This window comes from Callospermophilus lateralis, chromosome 3 (genome assembly GCF_048772815.1).
Source record: "Callospermophilus lateralis isolate mCalLat2 chromosome 3, mCalLat2.hap1, whole genome shotgun sequence".
NCBI classification, from domain to species: Eukaryota; Metazoa; Chordata; class Mammalia; order Rodentia; family Sciuridae; genus Callospermophilus; species Callospermophilus lateralis.
In genome coordinates this window covers 117,386,455-117,397,093 of record NC_135307.1, presented here as the reverse complement: position 1 = coordinate 117,397,093, position 10,639 = coordinate 117,386,455, and positions in this window count along the sequence as shown.

Below are 10,639 nucleotides of genomic sequence, written 5' to 3'. Positions count from 1 at the left end.
GAGTTTTTGTTTGTTTGTTTGTTGTTTTTTAATAGTTTCTATATTTGTATAAGTAATCACATTTAAATCTGCTTTAGTAACCAAAATATAAAGGATTTACCATAACTAGCTAAGAGGGACCTTGTCAGTCTTCTGGGCTCTTAATAAGTGACAGGAGGAATGCAAAATCAATTAAGTGGTCTGTTCTCATGGTCATGGGAGGGAACATAGGTTCACAAGTACTTACAAAGGTGAAATAAGTGTTATGATGGTCTTCATGCTGTAAACGTTTGTTGAATGCCTTCCACATACCAAACATATGCCAAGACACTGAATGCAGAGCAATGAAGAGGAAAGACGGAACTAAAAGTGGGGAAAAACTGGATAGGAAAGAAAGTTAGTTGTATAGTCCCTTAATGAGGATTTTGAATTAGGGTGGTAGCAGTAGAAATGAAATGTTTGAATTTCAAGAATCACATAATGAGGTATAGTTGATCACTAATTCAGTAAGGGGAAAACGGGAACTTTGAAAAGGCCTTTTTTACATGTTTGAGTGAAGATGCCAATATAGGAAGAGTCAATAAAGAGGATCTTGGTTCAGGGTGGAGAAGTTGCTATATTTTATTCTGGACCTATTAAATTTCAGGCATCACTGGACAGGAAGGCCTCAGGTTCTGAAAAGAGACTAGTGAGAAAAACTTAAGTTTGAAACAAAAAAGGGTAATATTTCCAATGAAAACCATTTGTAGGCAGGTATGAAATAAATTGAAGGCTGACATGTAGAAAGAAGAGAGTAACTTTTTTATTTTTTTTTTAAGTTTATGAACACAGGGCTGGAGATGTGGCTCAAGCGGTAGCATGGTGTGCGTGCAGCCCGGGTTCGATTCTCAGCACCACATACAAACAAAGATGTTGTGTCTGCCAAAAACTAAAAATAAATAAATAAATAAATATTAAAAAATTCTCTCTCTCTCTCTCTCCCCTCACACTCTCTCTTTAAAAAAAAAAAAAAAAAGTTTATGAACACAGCACCTTTATTTATTTATTTTTATATGATGCTGAGGATTGAACCCAGTGCCTCACACATGCTAGGCAAGCACTCTGCCACTGAGCTACAACCCCAGCCCACCTTTTTTTTTTTTTAATATTTATTTTTTTTGTTTGTTTGTTTTAGGTAAACACAATATCTTTTATTTATTTTTATGTGGTGCTGAGGATCGAACCCAGTGCCTCGAGCATGCCAGGCCAGCGCGATACCACTTGAGCCACATCCCCAGCCCCGCCAACTTTTTTTATTATAGAAAATTTCAAACATTGAGGGCTGGGGTTGTGGCTCAGAGGTAGAGGGCTCGCCTACCATGTGTGAGGCACTGAGTTCGATCCTTAGCACCATATAAAAATAAAAATATTGTAAAAGAAAAAGAAAATTTCATACATTGACATTGATATAGTAGTAAAAATCCCCATGGACTCCATTACTGTACTTCAGCAGATAACAGTCCTAGCCATTCTTTTTTTCACCTGTAGCCTTCACCCTCACCCAGCTCCAAATACTTAAAATTAAATCTCACATGTCCTTTGATCTGTAAGCAAATATTTTAGAATATCTCAAAAAGTATGTGTTTTTTTTTTTTAAATGGTATAACTATAATAAAGAAGCACTGTTAACTTTTTTTTTTTTTTCTCGAAGTACTGGGGATTAAATCCAGGGGCACTCTATCACTGAGCTACATCCACAACCCTTTGTATTTTGAGAATCTCATTAAGTTCTCAGGCTGGCCTTGATCTTAGGATCCTCATGCCTTAGCCTCCCAAGTTGCTGAGATTACACATGTGTGTCACCATGCCTGGCATAGATAGATACACACACACACAAAGATACCTATTACTATACAAAGATATCTATAGTAATCTTGAGACACAAACACACACACACACCAGGGATTGAACCCAGGGGTACTTAACCATTGAGCCACATCCCCAGCCCGCTGCCTTTTTGTTTAATTTTTTTGTAGTTATAGATGCACAGAATGCCTTTTTTTTTGTTTATTTTTATGTGGTGCTAAGGATCTAACCCAGTGCCTCACACATCCCAGGCAAGCACTTTACCACTGAGCTATAGCACCAGCCCTCCCCAGTCCTTCTTATATTTTATTTACAGACAGGTTCTCACTAAGTTGCTTAGGGCCTCGTTAAATTGCTGAGGTTGGCTTTGAACTTGTAATCCTCCTGACTCACACTCTCAAGCCACTAGGATTACAGGTGTGCACCACTGCTCCTGGCACTTATGTGTTTTTGCAGGCTGTTTCACAATTCTGTTCTTTTCCTCTTTGCTAGGTCAAGATTAAATAGATAGCTTTCTATATTGATAAGTATGTGTCTTGTACTTTTTAATGGGCATAATATGCCATAGTAGAGGGGATTTTCTTTGTGAAAGGGTCTCACTGTGTTGCTCAGAATGGTCTCAAACAGTCTTCTCGTCTCAGCTTCTAGAGGTGCTGGGACTATACAGGCATTCCCTACCATACCCAGCTTTTCTGAAAAGAAGATTTTTTTATTTTTTTATTTTTGCAACAAGGGATTGAACTCGGGGGCATTTTAAATTTTGAGACAGGATCTCACTAAGTTGCTTAGGGTCTGGCTAAATTGCTGAGACTGGCTTTGAACTTGTGATCTTCCTGCCTCAATCTCCCAAGTCACTTGGATTACAGGTGTGTATCACCACACCTGGCTTGAATGGAGGAATTTTTTTTTTTTTAAGTATTTTTTAGTTGTAGATGTAAATTATTTATTTATTTTCATGTGGTGCCAAGGATCACACCCAGTGTCTCACACGTATTAGGCAAGTGCTCTACCAGAGCCTGAATGGAGGATTTTTTTTTTTTAATATTTATTCACAATACCTTTATTTCACTCATTTATTTTTTATGTGGTGCTGAGGATCGAACCCAGGGCCCCGCATGTGTGAGACGAGCGCTCTACTGCTGAGCCACAACCCCAGCCTCAAATGGAAGATTTTTTTTTAAATATTTGTTGATTGACCTTTATTTATTTATTTTATTTATATGTAGTGCTGAGACTCAACCCAGTGCTGCACGCATGCCAGGCAAGCATGCTGAGCCATAACCCCAGCCCCCAAATGGAGGATTTTTTAAAGTAATTTTTGTTAGAATTTGATGACATTAATTTCCAGGTGCATGCCTATAATCCCAGCGACTCAGCAGGCTTGGGCAGGAGGATCAACAAGTTTGAGGCTAGCCTGAGCAATTTAGTGAGATCTTGTCTCTATGTATAATTTTAAAAATAGGGCTGGAGATCTAGAGTAGCATGTATGAGGGTTAATCTCCAACATCACAAAACAAATGAAAAACCAACTGAAGTTAAAGAGCATATGATGGTCAACAAATGATAGTTTTTCTTCACTTAAATTGGGGGAGGTTGAAGCCAAGTTATAGGAGGTGAAGGAGTGAGCTTAGGTAATGAAAATGGTTTGAAAGATGGTAAAGGTTGAAGAAAGCATTGATGTTTCTTTTACCAGCTGAAGATTTAGTGTATAGCTGGATGGATATGATAAATGGAACATGGTGGGTTACTGTTTCCTTTATATCAAGTTCAGTTGAGATTTTATATCAATTTTATATCAATTTCAGTTGAGAGTCTTCTGCTCTACTAGAAACAGATGGATGTCATGATGCATTTTTTGTCAATGCTGACTTTTAAATTTCTGAAAAGTTGTGGTGGCTACATGTTAGACTTCAAAAATAAGTCATACTTTTTAACTTGCTCACATTATTTCCTTTATGTCTTGGAGGCAAAATATGGCCCATGAGACAAATCTGTCTAAACCACTACCTGTTTTTGTACTGCTTGCAAGTTAAGAATTATTTTTTGTTTTTAAATGATTGAAAAACCAATATCATGTTATGTGAAAATTATATGAAATTCAGATTCAGTGTTCATAAACAAGATTTTATTGGGACATAGCCACACTCACCTTTTGTATATTGTCTTAGCTACTTTTTTGCTCTTTTTTAAAGTTATATAGATAGCACAAATTTACTATCCATTGTTCAGTGGTATTAATTGAATTCACATTTTTGTGCATTATTTATGGCTGCATTTACATTCCATTGACAGAGCTGAAGAGTTGGGAGGAGACGGCATGATTCACAAAATAAAAAGTATTTACTGTTTGGCCCTTGGCCAGTTATAGAAAAAGTTTGCCAATCCTTGGTGGGCTGGCAACGTAGCACAGTAGTAGAGCCCTTGGCCTAGTGTACAGATAGACCATGGATTCAATTTCTAGTACCGAACCCCCACCCCCCCAAAAAATATTTGCTAATCCTTAATTTAAAATTATAGAAATAATTTTCAAAGTGAGCAGACTTGTAAATATAAGGCCTATAACTAAGAGACAAAAGTAACAAGTACAATCTATGGATAAATTTCTTTATCCCATTGGGTGTCTTTGTCTCTTCTGTGACAACCCCATTAGTCAAATTGCTGGAGAAATTCATTTATCTTTTAGCTTGATGGATTCTGGCTCCGCCAAAGGAAGTAGACAGTAAATACAGAATTCTTCCAACAGCTTTACTTGGATGGGCAGGGTTTTTTCTTCAACAAAACAGGATCTCTAGCTTTTTCTTTCTTGGTGCTTTAAGGGTTTGTTTGTTTTATTGAGGATTGAACTCAGAGGCACCCAACCAGTGAGCCACATCCTCAGCCCTATTTTGTATTTTATTTAGAGACAGGGCCTCAATGAGTTGCTTAGCACCTCACTGTTAACTGAGGCTGGCTTTGAACTTGCAATCCTCTTGTCTCAGCCTCTGGAGCGGCTGGAATTAAAAGCGTGGGCCACCAAACCCAACTCGAGATAGTTGGTTGTAGCATTGCTAAATTGCTCAGGTTGGCCTTAAGTTTGCAATCTTTTTGCCTTAGTCTTCCAGATTGCTGGGATTACAGGTGTGGGCCATCAAGCTGGACTCTGTGCTTTACTTTGAATAACTCCTGTGCTTTGAATAATTGAGGGCTAGATATGTGGCTCCGTGGTAGCATGAGCACAGCCCTGAGTTCGATATCCAGTACTGTAAAAAGGAAAAACAATGGAACTGGTAAATGGTTTGCCACCATTTGTTTATACCTAGTACACAGACACATTTTTTTCCTCACAATCATTTGAAAGTAAGTTAAGGCATGGCATTTTACCCCTGAATACTTCAGCATGTATCTAAGAATAAGAACTTTTTCTTCTTACATAACCATAGTCTTTATGCTTTAAAAAGTTCAATTTAGGTGGTGCATGGTAGCATGTAGCTATAATCCCAATGATTTGGGATGCTGAGGCAGAAAGATCACAAGTTCAAGATCAGCCTCAGCAACTTAGTAAGATCCTGTCTGAAAATGAAAAATAAGGGCTGGGGACATGGCTCAGTGATAGAGTTCCCTGGACTCATTCCCTAGTACCAAAAACAAAACAAAAAGGCTAGGCCAGTTACGTTATAGATGTTCTGTAATCTTCACCTGCCTGGTTATATCGTCATTATTAAAATCCAAATAAGGGCTGGGGATGTGGCTCAAGCAGTAGCGCGCTCGCCTGGCATGCCTGCGGCCTGGGTTCGATCCTCAGCACCACATACAAAGATGTTGTGTCCACCAAGAACTAAAAAAAGAAAAAAATAAATATTAAAAATTAAGAAAAAAATCCAAATAAACATTTTTGGCCAAATATGCTACGTAGATTATGTGAAATTCTGGTTATATCCTCAGCAGAGTCATGATACCAGTTTTTCCTATCTCCCATTTATAACATTTGCCTACCAAATGATGGAAGGCAGCATAATAGAGCAGTAAGGTAACAAAGGGAGTTTGGATTGAGATTGATCAAGTCCCAGCCTACTATATAGCAGCATCAAAATGAATAAAATTTAGTCTGATTTATATTTGTATTTGTGTGTACATGTGTGTGTTAACTTACTGGGCTCTGAACTCAAGGCCTCATGTTTGCCTAGCTACATTCCCAGCCTATCTTATCTTTAAACAAGTTCTCACCGAATTGCCTGAGCTGGTGTCAAACTTTTAATCTTTGCCAGGTTTAGTGTTATATGCGTGTAATCCCATTATTCAGGAGGCTGAGGCAAGAGGATCTCAACTTCAAGGCCAGCTTCAGTAATTTCGTGAGATGACTATCTCAGAAAATCAAAGGGGCTTGTGATATAGCTCAGTGGTAAAATGCCCTTGGGTTCATCTTATCTGAAAATGGAAACTACCCTGTAGCATTACAATGAAAACGAAAGATTAGTGACATTATATTTGTTACAGTTGTGGGATATGCTTGGGAAAATGGCTTAAGCCTAGCTATTCTCGTCTCAACATCACTAGTTGTCACTGCAGTTCTTCCTGTCTAGCTGTTCACCAGGGAGCAAGTCCCTCCTTAATAACAGAAGAAGTCATGTTTTGCAAAAACATTGGTCTGTCATTTTCCTAATAGAGGAAATGTGGTTGAAAAAATGAGATGATTCTGTGTTGGGCTCAGCTGTCCACAGTTGTGGACACGTAACTAGCTTTTTTCCTAGTATATTAATTCTGAAAATATCCTGGAAGTAGATTCTGCACATTTCTTTATGAAAACATGGAAAATATCATTAAAGACACACTTGACCTTTAATCCCATCTACTTGGGAGGCTGAGACAGGAGGATTACAAATTTGAGGCCAGCCTTGGCAATTTAGTGAGACCCTGTCTCAAAGTAAATAATGAAAAAGAGGCTAGAGATGTAGCTCAGTGGTAAAGTGACACTGGGTTAAATCCTTAGTACCAAGGGGAGCTTGACTGGTGACAAGAATTCAACTCTAAACTTTTAAGTAGAGTATCATATACCTACTTGGAAGGGTGAGGTAGGAGGATTGCTTGAATACAGGAGTATTCAAACATTCTTGTCATTCTGGGCAACATAACAAGACTCTCTCTTCAAAAACAAAAGAATCAACTCTTCACCTGTAAAATTTTGTGGCCTTAGAAGAGTCAGTTAACCTTTGTGACCTCAGTTTCCTCATCTGAAGTGGATATACCAGTGTCATATGAGGCTCTTGTGAAGACTGGGAAATAATCTCTTTACTGGGAGTGAGGTGAGTTAATTTGGGGGAGAAGTAGGGCATGGCCCTGGGACTCTAGAAAGACTCCCATATTTACATACTCCATTTGTTAGTTATCTGTACTACCAGTGCTGGGAGAAGTTGAAGTTTCCCTGAACTAGATAGTCACACCTGGTGAGAAGTTTCTGAGATGGGAAGAGCACCTCCTCAGCAAAATAATGGGATCCAAAAAAAAAAAAAAAAAAAAAAATCACTGTCTGACTGGGGATGTAGCTTAATGGTAGAAGACTTGAATTCCATCCCCAACACCCAAAAAAAAAAAAAAAAAAGCTGGACATGGTGGTACATAACCTATAATCCCAGTGATTCCAGAGACTGGCAGGAGAATCACAAGTTTGAAGCCAGCACCAGCAACTTAGTGAGGCCCAAAGCAATTCAGTGAGACTCTGTGTCTCAAAAAATGAAAATAAAAGGGCTAGGGATGTGACTCAGTTGTTGAGTGCCCTTGGTTCAATCCTTGGTACCAAACAACAACAACAAAACAGTATAGTTAATGTCCTGGTAGCCCTTATGTGTGGGTCCAGTTATTCTTTAAAGTCTTCCTGTATCCCTGATCTTCATAGCATTGGGCATTCAGCCATTCCTTGAATTCCATGTGTCAAGAAAATCACTGTCTAACATCCTCTTTTGATATCTAGCCCCAAATAACTTGCCTATATGAAGGAATTCAGCTCCAGTGAAGAGCAGAAACAGAGTTAAGCTGATGGTGGAGATTCATCTGTTTCAAGACCAAGAAAGGTTAGGTAATAGGTAGGATTCTCATGATTTACAGCTGAGGATAAAGGATATGACCACCCAAAGGAGAAAGAGGGCCCCAAAACTAGGGTGTCTTTGCTCCTAACATCCAAGAATATCTCCACAAGGAACTTCCCCCGATTCCCAATAACAAAGAAATGAGACTGGGAACTGGAGATGGGGTAGTATGTTATCTGTCATCATTAAGTCTGCAGGTCTTATTGTAGCACCTGCCACAGAATCAGAGGTGAATAAAGCTTTGCTGAATATAAGAGTTGAGGATTCCCAGGTGCAGCACAGTCACTATGGGTTAGGGTTTATAGTAGCAAGGTAAGAAAGGGCTTTATGCCTTGTATGTTCTGGCAGTTCTTACCCTAGGGCCTCATCCTCTTATACACTAGTTTTTTTTTTGTTTTGTGGTACTGGGGATTGAACTCAAGGGACTTATACCACTGAGCTACATTATCAGCCATTTTTATTTTTTTATTTTGAGAAGTTCTCACTAAGTTGCTTAGACTGGCCTCACACTTGGGATCCTGCTTCAGCCTCCCAAGCCACTGGAATTAATTATAGGCATGCACCCCTGTGTCCAGGTCAGCCAAAATTTTTTTTTTTGTTGGGGGGGGGGGAACGAGGCTAATTTATTTTCTTAAGTTCCTAGTGAATTTTTTTTTTTTTTGGATATTCTTAAGTGGAAAGGAAATTGCACATATCCAGATCAGAATAATTGGTCACAACTATCACAAGATAGCAGTTTCTTCATTAATTAGTTTAGAATGTATGAATATTGTTATTTTGTAATGCTGGGGACTGAACTCACAGCCTTGTGCATGGGAGGCAAGCATTCTACCAACTGAGCTACCATCCTCAGCCCCCATATATATTTATAGACATATTTAAGATCCTTTCCAACCCCCAAAGTTCTTTTTGCAGTATTGGGTATTAAATTCAGGGGTGCTCTACTACTGAACCACATTCCCAGTGTATTTTGTTTTTTGGTACTGGATATTGAATCCAGCCAGGGCTTAACCACTGAACCACATCCCTAGTGCCCCCCTCCCCCTTTTTTTCTTCTGTTTTGTTTCGTTGAGACAGGATCTTGCTAAGTTGCTGAGGCTAGCTTTGAACTTGTGATCCTTCTGCCTCACCCTCCCAAGTAACTGGGATTTTTACATATGTATACCATGTCCCCAGTTCCAAAATTCTATGATTTCTAAGTTAACTAAAAGTTAGAGGGGAAATAGGACATTCCCTCAGCATATTTATTGCAATGACCTTGTGCTAAAAACAAAGGATACAAAATGAAGGCAAATGAGACTAGATTAAAACACTGTAAAGTAATAATAGCACACATTCCTTTTTTTGTGTATATGTGCTAATGGTCCTCTCACATGTTAGGCAAGTGCTCTACCACTGAGCTAGCTATACCCTCAGCCCCATTTTTTTAAAAAGGCTTTACTGTATTTACTTCTTCTCCAAGTTCTTCCTTTCTTTTTTAAAAATATTTTTTAGTTGTCGATAGATCCTTATTTATATGTAGTGCTGAGAATTGAACCCAGTGCCTCACACATGCTAGGCAAGTGCTTTTCCACTGAGCCACAACCCCAGCCCCTCTCAGTCCCATTTTTTTTTTCTTTATTTTCCTTTATGATGTTGGGTACTGGTTTTTGATGATTTTTGCTTTGTTTTTTGAGTACTGGAAATTGAACCCAGAAGTGCTTTACCACAGAGCTACATCCCTAGCCCTTTTCATTTTTTATTTTGAGACAGGGTCTCACTAAATTGCTGAGGCTGGCTTGTTTTGTTCTTTTTAAAAATATTTTTTAGTTGTAGATGGACATAATACCTTTATTTATCTTTATGTGGTGCTGAGGATCAAACCCAGGTCCTCACACATGCTAGGTGAGTGCTCTACCACTGAACCACAACCCCAGCCCCTTTTTTTTTGTTCTTGATTTGGTGTCTTGCTATGTTGCCTAGGCTGGGTTGAACTCCTGGCCTCAAGTGAGCCCCCACCTCAGCCTCAAAAGTATCTGGAATAGTTCCTGGCTTGGTGGTGCATATCTGTAATCCCATCTTCTTGGGAGACTGAGGCAGGATAGCAAATTTGAGGACAGCCTTGGCAATTTAGTGAGAACTGTTTCAAAATAAAAAATAAGTGCTGGGGGGCTGGGGTTGTGGCTCAGTGGTAAAGCGCTTGCTAGCACGTGTGAGGCACTAAATTCAATCTTCCGCATCACATAAAAATAAAGGTATCCACCTACAAGTGTGTGTGTGTGTGTGTGTGTGTATATATACACATACACATACATACACACACACATATACATACACATACATTTATTTACTTATTTAAAAAAGAAGTGCTGGGAATGTAGCTTAGTGGTAGAGCACTCTAGGGTTCAATCCCTATCCTCCCTTCCCCACGCACACAGTAAAAGAGAAGGTGGCACAGGCAGCAAAGCCTTAAGAAAAATACTTTTGCAGGGGATTAACAGGGACCTGGATTCAAATTATCACTAAGTACTGAGTTTTACCACGTTTAAGCCTCATTTGTATAATAGTAACTGCAGGTTTCACTAGGAGTTAATGTGGATTAAACATTAAATTGAGCCATATGAAATTGATGTTTCTGGACATCAAAAATGATCCAACAGATTATGCAGGAGATAGGATACACCAAAATATGATTCATTTGTTTGATTTCTCAAAAACTCCAGCCCGAAATTCTTTCTTCTTATCCTACTGAAGACAGTTCTTGGGGTTCAGAGTCT